At 40.5% G+C, this 26,170-nt stretch overlaps 1 protein-coding gene across 5 annotated transcripts in view; it reads left to right on the forward strand.

Moving 5' to 3' along the window:
• Positions 1 to 26,170, forward strand: part of BTD (biotinidase) — a 116,394-nt gene that overhangs the window by 1,981 nt on the left and 88,243 nt on the right. Inside the window, exon 2 of one of the 5 annotated variants that reach the window (XM_033212721.1) lies at positions 14,637 to 14,759. The exons of the other annotated variants lie outside the window; for them this stretch is intronic. The gene's annotated coding sequence lies outside the window, so the exon portion shown is untranslated. The remainder of the gene's footprint in view (positions 1 to 14,636; positions 14,760 to 26,170) is intronic. 5 annotated transcript variants of the gene reach the window in all.

A 26,170-nucleotide genomic window follows, 5' to 3' on the forward strand; every position in this document is an offset into this window, starting at 1 on the left:
ACACAGGCTGATATTGAGTGCCTGCAGCTCTAGGCACATGATGCAAGCAGTCAGTGGATCTACCATTCTGGGGTCTGGAGGATGGTGGCCCTCTTCTCACAGTTCCACTAGGCAGTGCAGCAGTAGGGACTCTGTATGGGGGCTCCCACCCCACATTTCCCTCCCACACTGCCCTAGCAGAGATTCTGTATGAAAGCTCTACCCCTGCAGCAAGCTTCTACCTGGACATCCAGGCATTTCCATACATCCTCTGAAATCTAGGCAGAGGTTCCCAAACCTCAATTTTTGACTTCTGTGCACCTGCAGGCTCGACACCATGTGGAAGCTGCCAAGGCTTCAGGTTTGCACCCTCTGAAGCCAGGCCTGAGCTGTACGTTGACCCCTTTTAGCCATGGCTGGCATGGCTGGGATGCAGGACACCAAGTTCCTAGGCTACACACAGCAGGGGGACCCTGGACCTGACCCATGAAACCATTTTTCCTCCTAGGCTTCTGGGCCTGTGATGGGAGGGCCTGCTGTGAAGGTCTCTGACATGCCTTGGAGACATTTTCCCCATTGTCTTGGTGATTAATAGTTGGCTCCTTATTACTTATGCAAATTTCTGCTGCCAGCTTGAATTTCTCCCTAGAAAATGGGTTTTTATTTTCTACTGCATCATTAGTCTGCAAATTTTTCAAATTTGTATGCTCTGCTTCCTCTGGAACACTTTGCCATTTAGAAATTTCTTCTGCCAGACACCCTAAATCATCTCTCTCAAGTTCAAAGTTCCACAGATCTCTAGGGCAGGGGCAAAATGCCACTAGTCTCTTTGCATAGCAAGAGTAACATTTACTCCAATTCTGAATAAGTTCCTCATCTCCATCAGAAACCACCTCAGCCTGAATTTTATTGTCCATATCACTATCAGCATTTTGGTCAAAGCCATTCAATAAGTCTCTAGGAGGTTCCAGACTTTCCCACATTTTCCTGTCTTCTGAGCCCTCCAAACTGTTCCAACCTCTGTCAGTTACCCAGTTCCAAAGTTGTTTCCACAGTTTCGGCTGTCTTTACAGCAGTGCCCCACTCTCTGCATTACCAATTTTCTGTGTTAGTCCATTTTCATACTGCTATGAAGAAATGCCCAAAACTGGGTAATTTATAAAGAAAAAGAGGTTTAATAGATTCACAGTTCCACATGGCTGGGGAGACGTCACAATCATGGTGGAAGATGAAGGAGGAGAAAAGGCACATCTTACATGGCAATAGGCAAGATTGTGTGCAGGGAAACTCCCATTTATAAAACCATCACAGCTTGAGACTTACTTGCTATCACAAGAACAGCATGGGAAAAACCGTCCCCCGTGATTCAGTTACCTCCCACCAGGTACCACTCATGATATGTGGGGATTATGGGAGCTATAATTCAAGATAAGATTTGAGTGGGGACACAACCAAACTATATCAGGGACCCGTCTAAGAGGGTGACTTCTTTCAAGTCTCAGAGTATATCTAAAAAGAAAATGCAGATTTTGCATTCTACTCTAGAATGTATCCATATTTTAACTTTAAAATGACATGTATTAAGTTATAATAAGGATAAAATCCAATGCCCAGATCTTAAATGTTAGTCAGATGAGTTTTGACAGTTTCGTATATATATCTATATATACCTATGAAATCACTACCCAAAATAAAAATGACGTTTTAAACTGCTTACCTGTCAAGTAAAATTGACATTCCAGAAAGATGTGAAATGGGCTGGGCACAATAGCTCATGCCTGTAATCCCAGCACTTTGGGAGGCCAAGATGGGCAGATCATTTGAGATCAGGAGTTTGAGGCCAGCCTGGCCAACATGGTAAAACCCCATCTTTACTAAAATACAAAAATTATCCGGGTGTGGTGGCACATGCCTGTAATCCCAGCTGTTCGGGAGGCTGAGGTGGGAGGATCACTTGAGCCAGGGAGGTAGAGGTTGCAGTAAACCAAGATTGCACAACTGTACTCCAGCCTGAGTGACAGAGCAAGATCCTGTGTCAAAAAGAAAAAAAAAGAAAGATGTGAAATCATCTTTGCACTTTGAATAGTCCTTGACACAATGTCCTTGTTGGAGAACTACAGACCCCACCCCCTTCCATCATGTATTATTTATATCAGTACCTTCTGTGACAGTCTCTGCCCCTGTTGCATCAGAGTCACTTGGAAAGCTTTTTCCAAATAGTTACTTGGGCCCTACCCCAGATCTCCTGAATCAGCATCTTAGGACAAGTTAGGCACCTGTATTTTTTAAAAGCTGCTACCTGATTTTGCTTTGCAGCCCAGAGTTGAGAACCCTGGCTCTGTATTCGTGCCAGAAGCATGACTTACTAATTAAACATATAATTGCCTGTCACCAAAGTAATACTGTTGATTAATTTGGATTGACAGATTCAAGGCTGATTTGACATTGGCAGAACAAGCTGTATCGATGGCAGATAGATAGTCAGTTCACTGGCCCTACTTCTGTGTCAAAAGAAGCACTGACAGAACCACTCAGTATGAAGTGCAATGAAAACAACTCTGAATTGGAACAAATACCTGGAATCCAGTTAACTGGTTTTGCAAAAGGATAAATACTCAACTGGCTGGATTCTGCCATTTAACAAAGAGAAAAATCATTGGGATTGTTTAAACTTGCTTTCACCTTTACACCTTTCAGTTCAGGATGCAGTGTTCAATTGTTAACTTGGACTTGATGACTCAGCAGAAGGAAGTGATTTGAGTTCTGGCTCCTTGGATTAACGGGGCCAAGGAGCAACTCCTTTGAAATCCAGTTGTAATTACAGCCAGCTTGTCCAACCCTTGGCCCAGGACAGCTTTGAATGCGGCCCAACACAAATTCATAAACTGTCTTAAAACATTATGAGATGTATGCAACGACCCTTTTTTTTTTTACTCATCAGCTATCATTCGTGTTAGTGTATTTTATGTGTGGCCCAAGACAATTATTCTTCTTCCAGTGTGGCCCAGGGAATCCAAAAGATTGGATACCCCTGACAGAATCCCAGGATTCTTCTGCAATTTCTCAGAGGCCCTCTGTGCATACTCTGTAAACACTATCCACTTTCTTTATTACTTTTATTGGCAGTAGGTGTAACATTTTATTTGTTGGATATTTTACTGAAATTTTATTTGCTTTTGCTTATTTACTGATTGGTGGGAGGAAGTCAGAGGAGGAATAAATCTAACCTGTTTAAAAGAAAAGGCTAAAATATTCATAACATGCTCTCCAAAGAGCAGAGCTAGTCATCAAAGAAGCTGCATACCAATTACTCTATTTGTGGGTTCTGGATTTAAGATTATGAAAAAGAGCAAATTGTTGGTTTTCTTCTATCTGGGCCAAGGAGATATCCAGGCAACCAGGTAATTTAGTAAGAGTTGCAAATATAGTGCCTGGAGAAAATTAATTCTCTAAAGACTGCAGCTTCTACAGGCAGTAACTCTTAAAGTCCCCAAATTGGGATAGTGCATTTTAATTTCAATACACTAACAAGGACACTAAAAATCCTTGTGATTATTTTAAGGCATAACACTAGCTGAACTTGTGATTAAATATTCTCACAAATGTGTTATCAAAATGTGAAATGTTTACTTATCAAATGAGGAAATTAATCAAGGTCATTTGTGATACATTATAGAAGCTAAAAATGAAATTGCCTGACATAAAGATGATGAAACTGAAACTGAATATCTTAAAAACAAAAAAGGCAGAAACAACAAAAAAAAGGAATCTATATACAACACTATTTTTTATAGCAATGCGAAAACTGTACAGCAGGAAATGTGCTGTAGGAAATATGTCACCATAGGAAGTAAAATAATGTAATGAAAAGGTTCTTTGAATAAAGTGGGTTAAATTGATTTTCTTTGCTTCTTATTAAATTTGTGGACTTCAAAGTACCGAAGCTCAGCAATAGGCTTGAAACAAACCCAGTGAAAAGCAACTTTATTATTGAGCTGAGGATTGATATCAATAATAACTCACTAATAAAAAAGCTTGATAATGAAACTCCCAGTGCCTGATGTCGGTTGACAGACACTGAGAGTTTTCCCCAGGTACCCTGTGACCTAGAGAAAGCTTGGATTCCTGCCTTTGGCTTGGGGTGGCAAGCCCTGTGTCTTTACTCTACATTTTGATGCCAGGGAGACCCGGGACTGGAGCAGGGAGTGCCATGGGAAGAAAACAGAAGGAATGTTGTTCCCTTGTTTTAGCTTTGTGTTCATCCATTATGGATTTGTTTTTTTTGTTGTTTTTTTGTTGTTGTTGTTGTTTTTTAAGAGCATTTGAGATAGTTTGACAGCAGCAGTCATTACATCACTGACGAGGACGTTTACTTGTGTAAAATGCACCAGAAAATAGTGACAACTGTATGTTGTGCTATGAGGGTGTAAGAGATTTATCTCAAATGGCTTAGAAATCATAATATAGGCCAGTGTGATGGCTCACGCCTGTAATCTCAACACTGGGAGGCCGAGGTGGGCGGATCATGAGGTCAGGAGATTGACACCATCCTGGCCAACATGGTGAAACCCTGTTTCTATTAAAAATACAAAGATTAGCTGGGTATGGTGATGCGCGCCTGTAATCCTAGCTACTGGGGAGGCTGAGGCAGGAGAATCGCTTGAACCCAAGAGTTGGAGGTTGCAGTGAGCCGAGATTGTGCTACTGCACTCCAGCCTGGTGACAGAGCGAGACTCCGTCTCAAAAAAAAAAAAGAAAGAAAGAAAAGAAAAGAAATCATAGTATTTCTCCGTATGATGAAACTCCACACTCGGGGGAGTGTCCCACAGGGTAGGGGGGCAGCTATCACCCATGAAATATGGTACTAGTGTTGAAATATTGTCTGTTTTCACTTGCTTCCTCTACCGTTAGCATTCATTACAGCCCTTTCCTTTAACTTTTTAATTTGTACTTTATTGCTTTGTTTTGAGTTTAATCTATTCTCCATGTCAGCAAAACAAAGACTTATCTCTAGGGAAGAATCTCTGAGTGATTCCCAGGGTTTGGGGGTTGAAATGGGGACATCTTCATGATGAACTTAAGCCCTTAAACTTCTTTTTGCATCATAACCTTTGAGTTCTTCTTTGGAGCTTAGCTGTGATTTATTGTTTTCACTTTAAAACAATACATTTAACATGTATGACATCTTTCAGACACATGAATAGGATCAGAGATTAATACACACCCATATACCCAGCCCCTGGCTTAAGAAATACATCACAAATATAATGAAGCCCCTGGGTGTCCTTTCCCCATTACACCTCCTTTCCTGTCCTGCAGAGGTAACCGTTATCTTTTTTTTTTTTTTTTTGAGACAGAGTCTCACTCTGTCGCCGGGGCTGGAGTGCAGTGGCCGGATCTCAGCTCACTGCAAGCTCCGCCTCCCGAGTTCACGCCATTCTCCTGCCTCAGCCTCCCGAGTAGCTGGGACTACAGGCGCCCGCCACCTCGCCCGGCTAGTTTTTTGTATTTTTTAGTAGAGACGGGGTTTCACCGTTTTAGCCAGGATGGTCTCGATCTCCTGACCTCGTGATCCGCCCGTCTCGGCCTCCCAAAGTGCTGGGATTACAGGCTTGAGCCACCGCGCCCGGCCGGTAACCGTTATCTTGAATTTGGTGTTTATAATTCCCACATTATCCATTCTTTAGATGATGGATATTTGGGTCATTTTTATTTTTTTTGGTGTAAAAACAGTGTGCTCTGAAATTCTTGCATGTTTCCTTCTTGTGCACATGTGTGAGAGTTTCTACATATATATCAAGGTGGAGGTCATCATCATTTGATCTCCAAAGTATTGTACCCATTTATACTCCCAAGATCTGTGTATGAGAGCTACCCTTTCTCCATAGTCTCAATTGTGGAGCTTTAAACATTTTTAGATGTGAAATGGCTTCTCAGTTCCATTTCGCTGACTACTAATAAGGTTAAGTTATATTTGTATATATATATTGGCCATGCGTGTTTCTTTTTCTGTGAATTACCTGTTTACATCTGTTGCCCATCTCCTTATTTGATTATTTTTTGCTTTTTGATTTGTAGATGCCCTTTATGTATTCTGAACGCTAATTATTTGTCTTTTAACTTTGTTAATAGTGATTGTAGAGGTATAAAGGGTTTTTTGTAGTCACATTTGACAATTCTTTTTCCTTTTTTTAACTTGCTAAAGAAAACTTTTCTAACCTGAGGTTATGAGGATTTTTTTGGATATCAAAAAGTGTAAAAGTTGGCCAGGCGCGGTGGCTCAAGCCTGTAATCCCAGCACTTTGGGAGGCCGAGACGGGCGGATCACGAGGTCAGGAGATCGAGACCATCCTGGCGAACACTGTGAAACCCCGTCTCTACTAAAAAAATACAAAAAACTAGCCGGGCGAGGTGGCGGGCGTCTGTAGTCCCAGCTACTCGGGAGGCTGAGGCAGGAGAATGGCGTGAACCCGGGAGGCGGAGCTTGCAGTGAGCTGAGATCCGGCCACTGCACTCCAGCCCCGGCGACAGAGCAAGACTCCGTCTCAAAAAAAAAAAAAAAAAGTGTAAAAGTTTTATTTTTTATATTTAAGGCTCTACCTGGAATTGATTTTTGTATGTTGAGAAGTAGGAATCCATATAATATATGTCAATTAGATTTGCTGTGTGATTAACCACCCCAAAACTTAGTGGGTTAAAAGAACCACCATTTATTTAACATATATTCCTATGAGACTGGGCTCTACTGGGCTCACTTGTGTGTCTGGTGGTCAGTTGCCAGTGAGCTGAGTCACTCAGCCCCTGGAGGTTAGCTGGTTGTCCACTGGGGTACAGGCGTATTGGCAGTGAGCCACAAAGCTCTCACCACTCAGCAGACTAGCTGGACTTCTTCATTTGAGGGCAGCAGGTTGCAAAAGGGAATAAGCCTCATTGTGCAAGCCTCTATGTGCAGTGTTTGCTAACATCTCATTAGCCAAAGCAAGTTATGTGACTGGGCTCAGACTCTGAGTTAAAGGCATTAAAGTTACATGATAATAGAACATGGATACAGAGAGGGGAGCAGTTGCTGGCCTTTTTTATAGTCAATTTACCATAACATCCAGTTGTCCAAGCACCATTCATAATATAGTTCATTCTCATCCCAGTGATACATAATTTGCCCTCTGTGGAATGTCATGCTCACACATTTATGATGTATTTCTGTACTCTGTTCTTTTCCTATCCTAACACCAATCCCACACTATCTTAATTTCTCTATTTTTAAAATAAGTCTCGATGTTGGTAGGACAAGTAGTCCCTGGACTTCATTCTTTTGAAGCCATCTAGTTTATTATAGTAGTTTTAAGGAACTAGAAGGGGTGGAAGAGGAAACTTTAGATTAAAAGGGATTTAAAAGATATAGTATTTTTTAATGGGCAAGACTAAACTACCGTGTCTAGGGATGCACACTGGGTGATAAAGCTATTTTAAAAGACAAAGAAGTGATGACTATAAAAGTCAGCATTGTGGTTGCTTGATGCCTCATGGGTAATGTTGTCAGATTTAGAAAAAAAAAAAAAAAAAAGGACACCAGACTCCCAGGTGAATTTGTGCATAATTTTTTGTAGTATAAGTATGTTCCAACATACTTATTTATCTGAAAGTTAAATTTAACTGGGCCACCTGTATTTTACCTGGAAAAATCCTGATTTTATTCAGGGTGATAATGTGGTTTACATTGCCCAGCCTTCCTTATAGCTAGGAGTGGTCACGTGTCCACACGTGGGCCAAAGCAATTTAAATAGGAGTCACTGGGCAGGGCTTTTAGGAAAGCTGACTCTTGCCTTTGTCAGTTTTATTATCGGATTTGTATCACTTCATAAGAAAAAATGCCTTCTTTTACTATATTCTCGCACACATTGAGTAGCATTAGGATTATTGTTTCCTTTATGATTAGAAAGAATTCTTCTAAAAACTATTTGGGCCTGTTTTGAGGGTGGAGAATGGGAGGGAATGATTGTTTGATAACTATTTCTTCTATGATTGTTGGCAAGGTTTAGTTTTGTCTTTTATCTGAAGTTTTGATAAAAATATATTTTTCAATCCCAGCTACTTTGGAGGCTGAGGCACAAGAATTGCTTGAACCCAGGAGGCAGAGGTTGCAATGAGCTGAGATTGCACCACTGTACTCCAGCCTGGGTGATGGAGTGAGACTGCCTCCAGAAAAAGAAAAGAAAAAACAAATATATATATTTTTCCTAGGAAATTACCCATCTAAATTTTCAAGCTTATCAATATAGGATTGAATGAGGTGATTATTCTTTATTTTTAAAATTTCTTCTGCATTTATAGATTTCTTTTTATTATTTATTTTGTATATTTGTTTCTCTTTTTTTCTTAATTCAGTTAGCTGATCATTTGTCTTTACCTTTTTTTTTCTCTAAACAACAACTCCTTGGACATACTTATTCATTCTCTCATTTTCTGTTTTCTAATTTAATTTCCACTCTTATTTTTATTTCCTCCCTTTTGCTTTCTTGAGCATGCCATTACTCTTTTCCTCACTCTTACCACCTTTTGTTAGTTTTACAATCTCTACACTGCCAGAGTTAATAACATTTGCACTGTGTTCTATAAACATAATCCTCATGTTTATTTTATATTCAAGGCTCTTGCCAGTTTTTCCATTCACCTCTTAGTTAGCCGAAGATTACCCTCTATGCATTTTTTCAAAGAAGGCTGATGAGGCCAATGAGAATAATATTCCCTGAGTTCTTACATTTTCATACCTATTATCTGGCTTTTTTTGTTTACTTCAACCATAGGTTGGCATAATATATAATTTCCGGCTTATATTTTACTTTTCAGAAGGATTCTATAGGCTTTTACTGGCATTGGTGTTACTGTAGTAAAGTCTGAGGACAGCCTGATTTTTTGCCCCTAATAAATGCCCTTGATCTTTTTATTTAGCTTCCCAAATGATTCTTACTTTATCTTTGAAGATCAAGAATTTTACTAGGCCATCTGCTGATGTTGACATTCTGTTCCTTTCTTTCTTGAGTTTTGCTCTCTCGTTTCAGTTTGTAAATTGAAATATGCTTTTATTTCTGGTGAGTTTTCTTCAATTACATCTTTAAATATTTTGTTTGCTCCATTTTGTTGTATTTTGTCTATTGTTGTATAAGAATTTACCCTACGACCTATTTAGCAGCTTAAAACAAGACCCATTTATTATCTCAAAGTCTCTATGTGTCAGGAGTCTGCGCATAGTTTTACTGGATCCTCTGGTCAGCATCTCACAAGGCTGCAGTGAAGTTGTCAGCTGGCCTCATGGTCTCATCTGAGGCTGAGTTTTCTTCCAAATTCAACTGATTGTTGAAAGAATGAATTTCCTTGCAGTTGTAGTGGCTTGCCTCTTCAAGGTCAGCGGGGGAGAGAGTGTGTCTGAAATCTTGCAGCACCCCAGTTCTTTTTTTAAAGACCTGATTAAGTCAGACCCACCAGGATCATCTCTTTTGATTAACTAGATTAACTGGCTGGGGATTTTAACTACATATGTGAAAGCCCTTCACCTTTGTCAAATTCTATTGGCTAGAAACAGAGCACAATTTCCACCTGCACTCAAGAAAAGAGGATTATACAAGGAGTCACCTTGGGGTGTGTCCACCACACATTATTTTTTTTTTCTTTTATGTATTTTCCAATCATGCATAGATGGATCTCGTTCACCTGTTCTCCCTGTCTATCATTTCCTGTGGACTCCTTTTCAATTCTGTATTTCCATTCATGTTGCTTATTTATTTACAGCATCGTCTGATTGCTTTTGCTGCTTCTGTCTTTGCCCTAATTTCTTGATGTTTTAATTTTTTTTCTGTTTTTTTCCTAAGCTCTGCCAGATAATATTTCATCTGTCCCCCCGCTTTCTATTCCCCACTCCCTTCTTCCCTCTTCCCCTCCTCACCTTCTCCTCTTCCCCTCCTTTCCTCCCCTTCTCAGAACCCTTGTTCCCTTTCGTCTTTTAATTCTCTCGTCTTGGTCTCTTTTGTGCTTTTATTTAATATAAGCATTTTTTTTTCACTCATGGCTGAATGTTTTGTCACACTTTTATTTGCATTGTGGCAATTTTCTGGAGTATAACCTTTGTTGTGGTATCTTTCAAAAGATCTTGAGCTTTTTATTTACTCATTTTTGAGTGAGTGAGTTTTTCCTCTACTATTATTTGTAGGAGGTTTATGTGTGAACAAGGCCATTGGTTCACAGTTATTTTTTCGTAGCACATTGAAGATTTTGTTTTCTTACTTCTACTGTTACCCTTGAAAAGTCTGCTGTTTTCAAGTCACCATGTCTTTAAAGGTAATCTCTTTTTCCTCTGGTTGCGTCTAAGTTTTTTTTTTTTTTTTTTGAGACAGAGTCTGCTCTGTCGCCCAGAGTGGAGTGCAGTGGCCGGATCTCAGCTCACTGCAAGCTCCGCCTCCCGGGTTCACGCCATTCTCCTGCCTCAGCCTCCCGAGTAGCTGGGAGTACAGGCGCCCGCCACCACGCCTGGCTAGTTTTTTGTATTTTTTTAGTAGAGGCGGGGTTTCACCGGGTTAGCCAGGATGGTCTCGATCTCCTGACCTAGTGATCCGCCCGTCTCAGCCTCCCAAAGTGCTGGGATTACAGGCTTGAGCCACCGTGCCCGGCCAGATTTTTTTCTTCTTAAAGTATTTGGTGTTCTGGTTTCTTTATGTTGTGTGTAGATTTCTTTTTGGTTGTCCTGAATCTATGGATTTCTGTATTTTATTGGTAAAATTCTCACCTATTTTACCTTCAAACATGTGTCACGTGTCATTTTATGTGTTTTCTCCCTCTTTCTCTTTTTTTTTTTTTTTTTTAAGTCAAGGTCTTGCTGTGTCACCCAAGCTGGAGTACAGTGGCACAACCATAGCCCACTGCAGCCTTGAACTCCTGGGCTGAAAATCCTACCACCTCAGCCTCTTGAGATCCTGGGACCACAGGTGCACACCACCATGCCCAGCTAATACTTTTTTACTTTTTGTAGAGATTATATTGCTCAGGCTGATCTTGAACTCCTGGCCTCAAGCGATTCTCTCATCTTGACCTCCAAAGTGTTGGGATTACAGGTATGAGCCTTTGCACACAGCCTGTATTTTCCCCTTCTGAAATTCCAATTAGAAATATCATGGAACATTGTGAATATCTTCCATGTCTCATCTTCTTTTTTTCCCTTTTGTCATCTCTGTGGTACATTATAAACAAATTTTTTAACAATTCTAACTCCCATGCCACAAAATCTCTCCGTTTGGTTTTATTTGACAATATCTTTTTTTTTTTTTTTGACACAGAGTCTCTATTACCCAGGCTAGGGTATAGTGGTGCGATCTCAGCTCACTGCTGCCTCTGCCTCTGAGCTCAAGCAATCGCCCTACCTTAGCCTCCCAAGTAGCTGGGACTTTTTGCCATGTTGCCCATGCTGGCCTCCAACTCCTGGGCTCAAGTGATCCTCCTACCTTGGCCTTCCAAAGTGCTGGGATTATAGGCGTGAGCTACCACTCCCAGCCAACAATATCTCTTTTTTTTTTTTTTACCAGTTTTAGAGTCCTCTGGGTACTTCTTTAATCATCTTCAGTGTACTTATTTGACAATTTGCACTAGTAATCCTTCCATCTGAAGCTGTTGGGGGCCTGATTTTGCTGTATTCTTTAACTTTCTTGCATGATATTTGCTTCCTTGTGTGTTTTGTAATTTTGAATCGTGAGCTCTTGTTTACCTTGTTCTTCAACCCAGGACACTCAATCTTCAAGAAGAGAGTATGTGCATAGGCTTTTCCAGGCATCTTAGGACTGTTAACATCTCAAAATCACTTTGTGCTCATTTCTTGGCATAGAGTTACCTGTGTCGTGTATGTTGTGAGTTTTTGAATCATGAACCAACATAAGGAAGACCTTTTATTATGTTGGTTATGACTTTCAAGGAGTAGTTTTTTTCCCCTGCTTACAGCCCAAGATGAGATATACAAGTTTCCATATCAGATAGTTACTTTGACAGGCAGGCAGGCAGGGAGATATTTGTTTGTTTTTGTCCATCCTTTCAATAAAGGAATCATTCCTTAAGGTTTCTAGCTGTATGCACAGATCTCACTCCAACCTCCACATGTTGTCTTTCTGACCTTCATGGTCATTAAAATCTAAACCCCTTGGGTATCAAGATTGGGACATGTTCCAGTACCACTTCACCACTCCAGTTTTCAGTTACTTGTTTTTAGTTTTTAGTTTTAAAATGCTGTTTTTAAAGAGAAGTTTTAGGCTCACAGTAAAATTGAGCAGAAAGTTTACATATACTCCCTGTCCTAATACGTGCATAGCCTTCCCTATTATCAGTATCCCAGACTAGAATGGTGTGTTTGTTATAATCAGTGAACCTACATTGACACATTGTTATAACGTTAAGTCCATAGTTTACATTAGGATTCACTTATTTCTCCCTTAACCCTTGGCAACCACTGATCATTTTACTATCTCTGCAATTTTACTTTTTCCACCACTGGAAATGTTACATATTGGAATCATACAGTATGTAGCCTTTTCAGATTGGTTTATTTCCTTTAGTGATGTACATCTAAGGTTCCTCGGTATCTTTTCATGGCTTGATAGTTCATTTCTTTTTAGCACTGAATAATATTCCATTGTCTGGATGTACCACACTTTATAAATCCATTCACCTACTGAAGAATATCTTGATTGTTTCCAAGTTTTGGTAACTATGAAAAAAACTGCTATAAACACTCCTGTGCAGTTTTTTGTGGAGACATAAGTTTTCTACTCCTTTGGGTAAATACGAAGAATACGATTGCTGAATCATATGATAAGAGTATGTTTCATTTTATAAGAAAATGCCAAGCTGCCTCCCAAAGTGGCTGTATCATTTTGTGTTCCCATCAGCGATGAACCAGACTTCCTGTTGCTCTACATTCTCAACAGCATTTAGTCTTTTTAAAAATTGTTTTGGGCCAGGAGCGGTGGTTCACACCTGTAATCCCAGCAATTTTGGGAGGCCAAGGCAGGCGGATCACCTGAGGTCAAGAGTTCGAGACAGGTCTGACCAACATAGAGAAACCCCGTCTCTACTAAAAATACAAAAATTAGCCGGGCGTGGTGGCAGGTGCCTGTAATCCCAGCTACTCGGGAGGCTGAGGCAGGAGAATCGCTTGAACCCGGGAGACGGAGGTTGCAGTGAGCTGAGATCGCACCATTGTACTCCAGCCTTGGGGACAAGAGCGAGACTTCATCTCAAAAAAAAAAAAAAAATTGTTTTGTTTTTTCCTTCTACCAAACTAAGCATTTAGTCTTGTCAGTGTTTTGGATTTTGGCTATTCTAATAGGTGCATAGTGGTATCTGATTTTTAAAATTTGCAATTCCCTAAGGACATATGATGCTGAGCGTCTTTTCATAAGTTTATTGCCATTTGTATATCTTCCTTGGTGAGATGTCTGTACAGATCTTTTGCCTATTTAATTTAATTAATTAATTTTTTTTTTTGAGTCCAACTCTGTCACCCAGGCTGGAGTGCAGTGGTGCAATCTCGGCTCACTGCAACCTCCGTCTCCCGGGTTCACGTGATTCTCCTGCCTCAGCCTCCCGAGTAGGTGGGACTACAGGCACGAGCCACCACACCCAGCTCATGTTTTGTATGTTTGGTAGAGACGAGGTTTCACCATGTTGGCCAGGATGGTTTCGACCTCTTGACCTTGTGGTCTACCTGCCTTGGCCTCCCAAAGTGCTGGGATTACAGGCGTGAACCACCACGCTTGGCCTTTTGCCTATTTTATAATCAAGTTGTTTACTTTCTTATTGTTGAGTTTTAAGAGTTCTTTGATATTTTGGATAACATTCCTTTAACTGATAAATCTTTTGCAAATATTTTCTCTCAGTCTGTAGCTTATCTTCTTCTTTTCTTGACAGTTTCATTGGCAGAGCAAAAGTTTTACATTTAGTGAAGTCCAGTGTATCAATTCTTTTTTGCCCAATGCAAGGTCATCTAGATATTCTCCCATGTTATCTTCTAAGAGTTTTATAGTTTTGTACTTTACATTTAGATCTATGATCTGTTTGAGTTACTTCTTGTAAAGGTTATAAGATCTTTATCTAGATTTATTTTTTACGTGTGGGTGTCCATTTGTTCCAGCACCATTTGTTGAAAAGACTGTCTTTGCTCCATCACATTGCCTTTGCTCCTTTGTCAGAGATGAGTTAACTACAGCCTGGTGTGCAGTGGTGCACACTTGTAGTCCCAGCTGCTCAGTAGAGTTCCATAGTTTTCTTTAGGAGGCTGAGGTGGAAGAATTGCTTCAGCCTAGGAATGTGAGTCAGCCTAGGCAACATAGTGAGACCTCATCTGTAAAATAAATAAATAAATAAATACATAAATACACACATAAATAAATAAGACCAGTTGACTGTATTTATGTGGGTCTATTTCTGGATTCTCTATTCTGTTCCATCTATTTGTCTGTTCTTTGGCCAATAGGTAAAATATCATATTGTCTGGATTACTACAGTTTTATAATGTCTTGAAGTTGGTAGTGTGTGTTCTGACTTCATTCTTCTTTGATATTGTCTTGGCCATTCTTGGTCTTTTTACCTCTCCATATGCAATTTATTTTTATGTATTTCTTTAGAGACAGGTCTTGCTCTGTCACCCAAGCTGGAATGCAGTGGCATGATCATAGCTCACTATAACCTTGAACTCCTGGGACCAAGTGATCCTCCCACTTCCGTCTGCTGAGTAGCCAGGAGTGCAGGTACACATTGCCTTGCGCAGCTAACTTAAATTTTTTTTTTAATTTTGTAAAGAATGCGGTCTCTCTATTTTGCCCACGCTGGTGGTCTCAAATTCCTGGCCTCACGTGATCTTCCTGCCTTGCCTCTTAAAGTGCTGAGCTTACAGGCATAAGCCACTACTCCATATACAGTTTAGAACCAGTTTGTTGATACCTACAAAATAACTTGTTGGGATTTCAGTTGAGATTGTGTTGAATCTATAGATCAAGTTGTTGGCAAGAACTGACGTCTTGACAATATTGAGTCTCTGCATTTATTTAGTGCTGCTTTGATTTCTTTCAACAGAGTTTTGTAGTTTTTTTCATGCAGGCCTTACACATTTTTAAAAGATTTATACCTAAATATTTCATATGTAGGGTACAAATATAAATAATATTATTGTTTTATTTTATTTATTTACTTGTGAGACGGAGTCTCGCTCTGTCGCCCAGGCTGGAGTGCAGTGGCGTGATCTTGGCTCACTGCAAGCTCCGCCTCCCAGGTTCACGCCATTCTCCTGCCTCAGCCCTCCTGAGTAGCTGGGACTACAGATGTCCACCATCACACCTGGTTAATGTTTTGTATTTTTCATAGAGATGGGGTTTCACCGTGTAAGGCAGGATGGTCTTGATCTCCTGACCTTGTGATCCACCTGCCTCAGGCTCCCAAAGGGCTGGGATTACAGGCGTGAGCTACTGCGCCCAGCCAATAGTATTATGTTTTAAATTTAAAAGTCCACTGTTCTTCACTGATACATGAGAAATAAATTGATGTTTGCATATGAACCTTGTATCTACAACAATGGTATAATAACTTATTAGTTACAGAGATTTTTTTATTAATTCATTCCAATTTTCTACATCAATGACAATTTCATCTGTGAACAAAGGCAGTTTTATTTCTTCTTGCCCAGTCTGTATCTTTTCTTTGCTTTTTGCATTAGCTAGGACTTATGGTACGATATTGAGAAGCAGTGGTGAGAGGGGGCATCATTACCTTGTTCCTGATGTTAGTATAAAGGCTCTAGTTTCTTACCACTAACTATGATGTTAGCTGTATGTGGTTTTTTTAAATCAAGTTGAGGAAGTTCCCCTCTATTTGTAGTTTACTGAGAGTTATTATCATTCCAAATGGGTATTGTATTTTGTCAAATACATCTATTTGACATCTATTTTTTTGCATCTATTGATACGATCATGTGATTTTTCTTTTCTTTTTTTGAGACAGGGTCTCACTCTGTCGCACCAGCTGGAGTGCAGTGGTGCGAACACAGCTCACTGCAGCCTCCACCTCCTGAGCCATGTGATCTTTCTTATTTAGCCTGTTAATGTGATAGATTACATAAATTGATTTTCAAACATTGAACCAACCTTTCATACCTGAGATAAATTTCACTTAGTCATGGTGTATAATTTCTTCTATGGATTATTAGATTCAATTTGCTAATATTTGTTGGTGCAAAAGTCGTTGTGGTTTTTGCCATTGAAAGTAATGGCAAATGACTTTTGCACCAACCCAAGGATTTTGCTAAGGATTATTGCATCTATAGTCATGAGAGATACTGCTCTGTAGTTGTATTAGAATTCTCTAGGGAGATACTGGGAGAACCCACCCCCAATATTTCAACATAGGTTCTATTTTCCATAAGTGTTGGCCATCTGAGAAATAAAGAGAGACAGTACAAAGAGAGGAATTTTACAACTGGGCCGCCGGGGTGACATCACATATTGGTAGGACTGTGATGCCTGCCTGAGTCTCAGACCAGCAAGTTTTTATTAAGGGTTTCAAAAGGGGGGGGTGTGAGAACAGAGAGTAGGTACAAAGATCACATGCTTCAAAGGGCAAAAAGCAGAATCACTGATAAGGGTCTAACAAAGATCACATGCTTCTGTGGGAACAGGGCAAAGGGCAAAAGCAGAACCACTGATAAGGATCCAACAAAGATCACAGGGCAAAGGGCAAAAGCAGAACCACTGATAAGGGTCTATGTTCAGCGGTGCACATATTGTCTTGATAAACACCTTAAACAACAGAAAACAGTGTTCGAGAGCAGAGAGCCTGTCTGACCACAAATTTACTAGGGCTGAGTTTTCCCAACCCTGGTAAGCCTGAGGGTTCTGCAGGGTCCATAAAAATCGCTATTATTCTGTTCTTTTTCAAGGTGCACTGATTGCATATTGTTCAAACACACATGTTTTACAATCAATTTGTACAGTTAACACAATTATCACAGTGGTCCTGAGGTGACGTATATCCTCAGCTTATGAAGATAACAGGATTAAGAGACTAAAGACAGGCATAAGAAATTATGAAAGTATTATTTGAGAACTGATAAATGTGCATATAAAGATGAAATCTTCACAATTTATGTTCCTCTGCCATGGCTCCAGTCGGTCCCTATGTTCGGGGTCCCTGACTTCCCATAATAGGAAGATAGGGCCAAAGGGATATATATAGAGAGAGAGATGAAAGAGATTTATTAGAGGAATTGGCTCACACAATTATGGAGGCTGAAAAGTCCAATGGCAGGCCATCTGCAAGCTGGAGACCCTGGAATGTTAATGGCATAACTAAATCCAAGGCCGAAGGCCTGAGAACCCAGGGGCCTGCTGGTGCAAGTCCTGGAGTCCACAGGCCAGGGCAGGAGAGGATGGGTATATCCCAGCTCCTGCAGATAAATCAACACACTTGCTTTTTCTGTTTTTTTTCCTCTCTCAGCTCTTGGCTTATTAGATGGTGCCTGCCCACATTGAGGGTGGCTCATCTTTACCTCATCCACTTAGACTCACACACTCACCTTCTCATGCTGATCACAAGCACATCCAAAAGTAATGCTTTACCAGGTTTCTACAGTGTTCCTTAATCCATTCAAGTTAACACCTAAAATTAATCCTCACAGTGGTTTTCTTTTGTCGTAATGTCTTTGTCTGTTTCAGTATTGGGGTAGTGCTGCCCTCATGGAATGAGTTAAGAAGTATTGCCTCTGAGGCCGGGCGCGGTGGCTCAAGCCTGTAATCCCAGCACTTTGGGAGGCCGAGACGGGCGGATCACGAGGTCAGGAGATCGAGACCATCCTGGCTAACATGGTGAAACCCCGTCTCTACTAAAAAATACAAAAACTAGCCGGGCGCCTGTGGTCCCAGCTGCTTGGGAGGCTGAGGCAGGAGAATGGCGTAAACCCAGGAGGCGGAGCTTGCAGTGAGCTGAGACCGGCCACTGCACTCCAGCCTGGGCGGCAGAGCGAGACTCCGTCTCAAAAAAAAAAAAAAAAAAAAAAAAAAGAAGTATTGCCTCTGATTCTGTCTTCTGGAAGAGAGAGTAGAGAATTGGTATAGTTTATTTCTGAATGTTTGGTAGAATTCACCAGTGAACCCACCTGGACTTGGTGATCTCTGTTTTAAAAGATTATGAATTATTGATTTAATTTCTGTAATACATGTAGGCCTCTTCAGATTGTCTGTTTTTCTTGTGTGAGTTTTAGCAAATTCTGTCTTTTAAGGAATTTGTTATCATTTTCCTTTACTTTGAGATGGAGTTTCGCTCTTGTCGCCCAGGCTGGAGTGCGGTGGTGCGATCTCGGCTCACTGCAACTTCTGCCTCCCTGGTTCAAGCAATTTTCCTGCCTCAGCCTCCTGAATAACTGGGATTACAGGTGCCCACCACTACACCTGGCTAATTTTTGTATGTTTAGTAGAGTGAGATTTCACCATGTTGGCCAGGCTGGTCTCCAACTCCTAACCTCAGGTAATCCACCTGCCTTAGCCTCCCAAAGTGCTGGGATTACAGGCGTGAGTCACCATGCCTGGACATCAATTTCTTAAATTGACATATAGGTTATCATATTTTGGGGAATAAAGTTGTTTATAATATTCCTTTATTATTCTTTCAGTGTCCATGGGATCTGTAGTTATGTGCCTTCTTTCATTGCTCATATCAGTAATATGTGTCTTCTCTATTTTTTTTTCTTAGCCTGGCTAGAGGCTTATTGATTTTTCTTGATCTTTTCAAAGAACCAGAATTTAGTTTTATTTTTCTCTATTGGTCTCCTGCTTTACATTTCATTGATTTCTACTCTAGTGTTTATAATTTCTTTCATTCTTCTTACTTTAGAATTAAGTTGCTCTTTTTCTAGTTTCATGAAGTAAAACTTTAGACTACTAATCTTATATCTTAATTCTTTTGTACATTTCTCTTGAGATTTCTTTTCTGACCCATTTGTTATTTTAAACTGTGTGGTTTTATTTCTAAGTATTTTGGGTATTTCCTGCTAAATTTATGTTATTGATTTTTAGTTTAATTCTACTGTGGTCTGGGAGCAGACATTGTGTTATTTCTAGTCTTTTAAATCTGTTAAGGTGCATTTTATGGCTCACAGTGTGTCTTGTCATGGTAAATGTTCCATGTGAGCTTGAGAAGAATCTGTATTTTGCTGTTATTAGATGAAGTAGTCTATAGATGTCCCTTGTATACAGTTGATTGATGGTGCTACTGAATTCAACTATGTCCTTGCTGATTTTCTGCCTTCTGGATTTTATTCATTACTGATAGATGGGTGTTGAAGTTTACAATTATAATAGTGGATACATCTGTTTCTCTTTGCAGTTCTGTCCATTTTTGCCTCATGTATTTTGATGCTCCAGTGTTGGCACGTGTACATTAAGGATTTTTATTTCTTATTAAATTGACCCCTTTATCATTTTGTGATCCACTTTTTAATCCTGATAACTTTCCTTGGTCTAAAGTCAGCTGTGTCTGAAATTTATATAGCTATTCCTGCTTTCTCTTGATGACTGTTAGTCTGTTTTCATGCTGTTAATAAAGACATACCCGACACTGGGTAATTTATAAAGGAAAGAGGTTTAATGGACTCACAGTTCCACATGGCTGGGGAGGCTTCACAATCATGGCAGAAGGCAAATGAGGAGCAAAGTCACGTCTTACATGGCAGCAGGCAAGAGAGTTTGTGCAGAGGAACTTCTGTTTATAAAACCATCAGATTTCATGAGACTTACTCACTACCATAAGAACAGTATGCAGGAAACCACCCCCATGATTCAGTTATCTCCACCTGGCTCTACCTTTGACATGTGGGGTTTACTACAATTCAAGGTGAGATTTGGGTGGGGACACAGCCAAACCATATCAGTTTTACTATTAGGATGGTATATCCATCCATTTACTACACAATCTACATGTGTCTTTATATTTAAAGTGGGTTTCTTGTAGACAACATATAGTTGAGTCATGTTTTTATCTACTGTAACAATCTCTTGTTTTGAATTGATATATTTAGACCATTGACTTTTAAAGTGATTATTGATATAATTGGATTATTATCTACCATATTTGTTACTTTTTTCTACTTGCTGCCTTTGTTCATTGTTCCTGTTTTTGTCTTCCACTCTTTTTCCGAGTTTTGGTGTTTTAATTGAACATTTTATGTGATATTGTCGCATGGTTTTGTCTGAAAGTATCTTATTTCTCTGCTTTTGAAGGTTAATTTTGTAGGATGTTGATATGGTTTAGCTCTGTGTTCCCACCCAAATCTCATGTTGAATTGTGTTCCCGAGTTTTGAAGGTGTGGCCTGGTGGGAGGTGATTGGATCACGTGGATGGTTTCTAACAGTTTAGCACTATCCCTCTAGTGCTGTCTCGTGACAGAGTTCTCATGAGATCTGGTTGTTTAAAAGTGTGTAGCACTTCCCACTTAGCTCTCTCTGTCTTCTGCCACCATGTGAAGATGTGCTTGCTTCCCCTTTGCCCTTCTGCCATGATTCTGAGTTTCCTGAGGCCTCCCAGCCATGCCTCTTGTACAGCCTGTGGAACCTCTTTTCTTCATAAATTACCCAGCTTCAGGTAGTTCTTTATAGCAGTGTGAGAATGGGCTAATACAGACACACAATGCTAGGTAGGTACTTTTTTCCTCTCAACACTTTAAATATTTCACATCACTATCTTATTGTTTGCATGATTTCTGACAAGTCAGATATCTTTCTTATCTTTGCTTTTCTATATATAAGATGTTTTTTTCCCCTCTGGCTTCTTTCAGGATTTTTTTCTTTATCTTTGCTTTTCTGCAATTTGAATATGATTTGCCTGCATGCATTTTTTTTTTATTTTTTTATTTTCATTTTTGGAAGTTAACCTGCTTGGTGTTCTCTGAGCTTCCTGGGTCTGATGTCTGATGGTTTGGTGGTTTGGTGTCTGATATTAATCTGGGGAAATTCTCAGTCATTATTGCCTCAGATATTGCTTCTATTCTTTCTCCTTCTGGTATTCCCATTGTACATATTTATAACCTTTGTAGTTCCACTGTTTGTTGATTTTTTTTGTTTTTTTCAGTCTTTTTTCTCTTTGCTTTTCAGTTTTGGGCATTTCTATTGTCATATTCTCAAGCTTAGGGATTCCTTCCTCAGCCATGTCCAATCTACTAATGAATCCATTAAAGCAATTCTTCATTTCTGTTAGTGTTTTTTAATCTCAAGCATTTATTTTTTATTCTTTCTTAGAATTTCCATTTACCTGCTTAGGTTACCCATTTGTTCTTGCATGTTGTCCGTTTTTTTTTGTTTTTTGTTTTTTTTCCAGTAGAGCCTTTGGCATATTCATCATATATATTTTATTTTATTTATTTTTTTTTTGAGACGGAGTCTCGCTCTGTCGCCCAGGCTGGAGTGCAGTGGCTGGATCTCAGCTCACGGCAAGCTCCGCCTCCCGGGTTCACGCCATTCCCCTGCCTCAGCCTCCCGAGTAGCTGGGACTACAGGCGCCCGCCACCTCGCCCAGCTAGTTTTTTGTATTTTTTAGTAGAGATGGGGTTTCACCGTGTTAGCCAGGATGGTCTCGATCTCCTGACCTAGTGATCCGCCTGTCTCGGCCTCCCAAAGTGCTGGGATTACAGGCTTGAGCCACCGTGCCCGGCCTCATATATATTTTAAATTGCTACTCTGATAATTACAACATCCCTGCCATATCTGACTCTGGTTCTTCTGGGGCTTTTTCTTTTTTGAGATAAAGTCTCGCTCTGTCACCCAGGCTGGAGTGCAGTGGTGTGATATCAGCTCACTGCAACCTCCACCTCCTGGGTTCCAGCAATTTTTGTGCCTCAGCCTCCCAAGTAGCTGGGACTATAGGCATGTGCCACCATGCCTGGCCAATTTTTGTATTTTTAGTAAAGACAGAGTTTCACCATGTTGGTCAGGCTGGTCTTGAACTCCTGACCTTGAACTCTTGGCCTCAAGCTATCCACCTACCTTGGCTTTCCAAAGTGCTGGGATTACAGACATGAGTTACTGCACCTGGCCTGACTCTGGTTCTGATGCCTGCTGTGTTTTCAAACTCAATTTTTTACCTTTTAGTATATCTTGTAATTTTTTGTTGGAAGTTGAACACAATATACTGAGTAAAGGCACTGCAGTAAAAAGGCATTTAATTGAAATGTGGTGGGAGGGAAAGTGTTCTATTGTCTTATAATTAGGCCTCAGTCTTTAGGGAGCCAGTGTTTCTGGACTGTGAACTTTATAAGTGCTTCTCAGCCCCCAGCTCCACTCAGGTGGGACAGAATGGGGCTAGAGTTGGATATTTCCCTTCCCCCAGGTCAGTTAAGCTTTGATAAAACACCAATAAGTTAGGCTCAGGTAAAAAACAGTTTCTCTTGAAGAGAGGCCTGCTAAAGACCAGAATGCTTTGTTTACTTTCCTTCTTCCTCTGGCAGAAGCGTGGGAGGATTTTTTCTCCAGTCTTCATTGTGAGAACCTGGTAGAGCTCCTACAGGTAAAACTTACAAAAGTGTGGGTGCCTCCATCTAAGTCTGGGCCCCTCTGGAGTTTTTTTATTTATTTTTATTTTTATTTATTTTTATTTTTTGTCTGTTTGTTTTGAGACGGAGTCCCGCTCTCTTGCCAGGCTGGAGTGCAGTGGCATGATCTTGGCTCACTGCAATCTCCGCCTCCCAGGTTCAAGCAATTCTCATGCCTCAGGCTCCTGAGTAGCTGGGACTACAGGCACACACCACCACGCCCAGCTAATTTTTGTATTTTTAGTAGAGACAGGGTTTCACCATGTTGGCCAGGATGGTCTCGATCTCTTGACCTCATGATCTGCCCGCCTCAGCCTCCCCAAGTGCTGGGATTATAGGTGTGAGCCACTGTGCTTGGCCCCCTCTGGAGTTTTTAACTGACTCATCCTGAGCATCCAGCAATTCATCAGTTACATTTTAGGTTTTCCTGTGGAGGTTCTGCTTGTGGGTTTGTGCTATGGTAACTTGTGACTCTGAATTCACTTGTGTGTTTCTCTAATACTGGGGACAGCAGTTTGCCCTGTGACATCAATTCCCTGATATATCTAGGAAGAGTTGTTGGTTTTCAGCTAGTTTAGTGTTCCTCTTGTTAGGATGGAGTGGCAACTTCCAAGCTCCTTACAGGCTGTACTGAAAACCTGAAGTCAGCCATTAATTTATTTTTTTTTTCCTTATGGTTTTCATTTATTAGAAAAACTGTGTAACATTGAATAAGACATTTTAAATCCTTGTAAAATAACCTTCATGTTTTCATTTATTCACATTGATTTTCAATCTTTGTTTACATGCATACATTTTAACTTAGCTATTACAGTAAATGTATAAAAATTTTCATTAAATGTGGCCGGGCGCGGTGGCTCAAGCCTGTAATCCCAGCACTTTGGGAGGCCGAGACGGGCGGATCACGAGGTCAGGAGATCGAGACCATCCTGGCTAACACAGTGAAACCCCGTCTCTACTAAAAATACAAAAAACTAGCCGGGCGAGGTGGCGGGCGCCTGTAGTCCCAGCTTCTCGGGAGGCTGAGGCAGGAGAATGGCGTAAACCCGGGAGGCGGAGCTTGCAGTGAGCTGAGATCCGGCCACTGCACTCCAGCCTGGGCGACAGAGCGAGACTCCGTCTCAACAAAAAAAAAAAAAAAAAAAAAATTTTCATTAAGTGTTTAGCACACCTTAAGTATATTTTATTTTCAGAATCTTCACAATTATTTTTTAAATTGTTGTTTAATATTCCACCTGACTGATATTCATTCATTTTCCTAATTTTCTTCCTATTGGATATTGTTTGTTTCTAGCTGTCTTCTGTTGAGATTCGTTCTTCAGTTTCAGCTAGCCTCAACTTACTAAACATGAGGCATTTTATATCGGATCTTAACTTTTTTTTTTGGTAGAGATGGGGGTCTCACTATGTTGCCCAGGTTGGAGTGCAGTTGTGCAGTTATGGCTCACGGCAGTCTTGAACTCCTGGACTCAGGTGATCCTCCCACCTGAACCTCCCAAGTAGCTGGGACTACAGGTGTGTGCCACCATGTTCTGCTAATGTTTTTTACATTTTTGTAGAGAGGGTCTCACTATGTTTTCCAGGCTGGTCTTGAACTCCTAGCCTCAAGCAATCCTCCCACCTTGGCCTCCCAAAGCGCTGGGATTACAGATGTGAGCCACCATACCCAGCCACATCAGATGTTTTTATTTCAACTTATAGAGGAAGGAATTTAAGTTTAGTTATGTTAAATATAACAAGATTATGTAACAAGTAAGCATCAGAGCAGGATTTCAACTCAGATATGCGGAAGATCAAAAGCCTGTATTCTTTACCTCCATGGTATGCCATTACTTCAGCAAATACCTTTTTTCCTTCTTTTGAATAACTTCCTAAGATAAAATCCCAGAAATACACTGTTTGTGATTCATAATACAAGTTTTCAAACTTGTTTATACTAGGAAGACATTGCTGTTCTTTATCACTATACTAGTTTATCCCTTAGTCTACTCAAAATTAATATTTTGAGTAGTACCAGTTTTAATTTTTTATTTTGTATATAAGTTCAAAGCCTTCCAAAGTGTTTGTTTATGATTTATTTTCTTGTTAAAATCTGTTCTTGTTCATTGCCTGTTTATAAGTGTTGTCTTGATGTTTATATTTGACATGTAAATTTTAATTTGTCAATCTGTTTCTTCTTTTAATTGTTCCAAATTTTAGAAAGTTATTTCAAGTATCTGATACATAATTCTAATTTATGCTAGTTTTTCTAACATTTGATATTCAGCTGCTGATTTTGAGTATATTTTTGTGTATGGCCTAAGATGCTATTATTCCTGTTGTTATTTAGTCATCCTAGTATTATATTCAATCAACCTCCTCCACCACCACCACTGTTTTGAGTGTGGTTGCATTAAAAAGCATGTGGGCTTTTGGTCAGAATAGATTTGGGTAAAATCCTGGCTGTGAGTATCAGTCCCCTACTACTTTAAGAGTAACTTTTTCACAAAAGGAGCTAGAAGATCCTCTGCTTTGCCTCTAGTGCTGAGGAATGTTGCACCTACAACTATCATGGAAGATGCTGAAGCCTCCGGTATGCAACCCTGTACTCCCAACACCCTCAGGGAGCCCCAGCTCTGGAGGCCTCAGACATTCATGCCAGGTAAAGCTGTAGGACAGAGGCCAGGCATGGTGGCTCACAGCCATAATCCCAGCACTTTAGGTGAGAGGATTGCTTGAGGCCTGGAATTCAAGACTAGCCTGAGCCACATAGCAAGACCCCATCTCTACAAAAAATTTAAAAAATTAGTCACACATGGTAGCGTGCACCTGTAGTCCCAGCTACTTGAGAGGCTCTTGGAGAGGGATCACTTGAACGTAGGAGTTTGAGGCTGCTGTGAGCTATGATCATGCCACTGTACTCCAGCCTGGGTGACAGAGCAAGACCCTGTCTCAAAAAAGAAAAAGAAAAAAAAAGAAGCTATAGGGGCTAGCTAGTCAGATGTCTGTCCTACTAAAAGTCTAGATGGCACAGGGCAATGGCACTTGTGTTAGAACCAGAATGCAGCTATGACTGACTTGGAACCATCTGTCAGAGGGAAAAAGGCAGGCAAATAGTTACTCTTTTGACCAAAGCAGAAGAAAACCAAAATGTCCAATGCCTCCAGGAAGAGAGGCAAAGATAGAGATACTAATCATTTCTCTACACATCTGGCATGCCGTGGGTGAAGAAGAGAGCCAACTTGGTGAATAGATCTGGAAAGGTTACCATCATTCTTGATTGAGCTCTGCCCTCCAACCAAACACCCCTGAGCAGCCGCAGCACGCCTCACCATGCTTCCCACCACACGTGGATCAAGAGCACCTCCACAGGTTCTCAGAAGCTACAGCACCAGGACCCCCATTTGCCTGCTTTTTGATGTTCCTCTTAAGACAGGGTCTTGCAATCACAGCTTACTGCAACCCCTGCCTCCTAGGCTCAAGCGATCCTCCCACCTCAGCCTTCCAAGTAGCTGGGACTACAAGTGCATGCCACCATGCCCAGCTAATTAAAATTTTATTTTTGGTAGAGACAGTGTTTCTCCATGTTGCCCAGGCTAGTTTCAAACTCCTGGG

The sequence above is a fragment of the Trachypithecus francoisi genome, unplaced genomic scaffold (genome assembly GCF_009764315.1).
Source record: "Trachypithecus francoisi isolate TF-2019V2 unplaced genomic scaffold, Tfra_2.0 Lachesis_group0, whole genome shotgun sequence".
In the NCBI taxonomy this organism is placed as follows: domain Eukaryota; kingdom Metazoa; phylum Chordata; class Mammalia; order Primates; family Cercopithecidae; genus Trachypithecus; species Trachypithecus francoisi.